Source organism: Nanorana parkeri, unplaced genomic scaffold, assembly GCF_000935625.1.
Source record: "Nanorana parkeri isolate BGI_ZX_2015 unplaced genomic scaffold, ASM93562v1 scaffold2236, whole genome shotgun sequence".
NCBI lineage: Eukaryota > Metazoa > Chordata > Amphibia > Anura > Dicroglossidae > Nanorana > Nanorana parkeri.
This window is the reverse complement of record NW_017308504.1, coordinates 144756-146522: the sequence shown is the minus strand read 5'-3', so window position 1 is coordinate 146522 and position 1767 is coordinate 144756. Positions and strand designations below refer to the sequence as shown.

Here is a 1767-nt window from a genome sequence, read left to right as displayed (position 1 = left end):
GAGGATTAGCAGGACTGAGTTCTGGCAGTCTTGTCTATTACTCCAGATGGACCTTCTCTTTAGAACCCACAGCTGCTCCTAAGCTGTGTCTGTACATTAACCCATCGCTTCTCCAACTAAACGTGATGCAACTCTATGGGTAGCCACTGGTAAGTATGGAGCAATGGGCGCGGAATGGGGCTCCACTGTGATCTCAATCTTGCCTTTGATGGTTGAATTTAGCTTCTGGTGTCATTGGGGACATTATTAAAAAACTTTAGGAGGTCTTGTGTAGATAGGAGAATGCATCGCCCTGTCAGGTGCCCAAACTTTGCATCTAAGGTCAGTTTGAGAAGCATCTGAGATACATTAGGTGTGTGTCAGGGCTGGAGTAACGGGCCAGGTGTGGAACCCCTTGGCAGGGACGAACAAAGTCCAAAAATCGCAGTACAAAAGTATAACCCAATCGGGGAGTCAGGTCCAGTTCCGGGTCGTGGCGGGCAGCAGGAATCGTAGTCGAAGGGTCAAGCAAAAGGGTCGGTAGCCGGGAAGTCAGATCAAACAACGGGTTCACAGGAGGGAGCTGGGTGTTCACCATAAGGTAGAATAACTCAGCAATGAGTCAAGGCTCTGACCAGCTTTAAATACCCAGGGAACCCAGTACCGCCCCATGGCTGCCAAGGCAACAAGGAAGCTTCCCCAGTCAGAGTCCAATCTCGCGCACCCGGCGCGCGACCTGTGCACGCGCACTGGCCACACCAGCGTCAGATGCCCTGCCAGGGGGAGGAGGAGGAGCTACCCGTGCCCGATGCCCGCGCCTGCGAACCTGACAAGGAACGGCCCCCCTGGGTCCCTGACAGTGTGCTTCTGACCTTAGCTGATTTTCCATTCCCACTGACTGAAGCAGACCCGAACAAATGTTTGTGTACACAAGTTCTTACAGAGAATGAAAATGACCAACTGTAGAGATAGCGTGCTCAGTGGATGGACTATTTAATGCACTTTCAACATGCTGGAGCATCGCATGTGACATGTTGGCTGGAATCGCCTTCCTAGAGGGCGTCAATGAGTGTATCCAACCTTAGGAAATTATTGCATAGGTAACATTTTTTTAAAACATTGCGTTAACCATGTGAGCACCACGTGGCGCGGCGTGTTTGAGGGCAGTCAGGTGTCTTACTCCTCGCAGAGACCGCCGTCCATCTATTGATACCATTTACATGACTCTGGAAATGCCCTCTCAGTACTTCCTGATGTTTCCTGAGTATCCTTGACCGGCCAAATCACAGCCCATCACAAAGTGTCAATCAAAACTGACATTGTGTTTACTAAAGGGACTGATAAGAATCTAAAAGTAGTTCAATTTACATAGCCGGTGTTTTCACTAGATGGGCTGATAATAGCTCCATCCACCGGAAAAAGGCGAGCGACGTGTTTTTTTGTTTTTATGGTAAAAAAAAAAAAAAAAAAAAGATATAAAACATCTGTTTGTAAAATGTATAAACATTGTAATAGTTTTGTGTACATTTTATTTCTTTAGTTTCCCTTCAGCATCTGATCCGTTACAAAGTCACAGATTTGATCTAGTTTGTATTTCTGAAGATAGCGTCGTATAACCCATAGTTCATTCCCGAGGGAAGAAGTCGGACAGTCTGGGTACACGCGTGTAAATAAATTAATCTGCGCTAATGGAAACAAATACAAAAGGAAGCAAGGTTTAGAAGCTGGTACACACAGGCTTCTTTCATGCCACCATGCATTCTCAGTATAACTCGTACAGTATACAGC

General features: G+C 46.9%; 1 protein-coding gene across 1 annotated transcript in view; it reads right to left on the bottom strand.

Moving 5' to 3' along the window:
* LOC108801165 (semaphorin-3F-like) overlaps positions 1-1767 on the bottom strand; it is a 25912-nt gene that overhangs the window by 16396 nt on the left and 7749 nt on the right. The gene's annotated exons all lie outside the window — the stretch shown is intronic.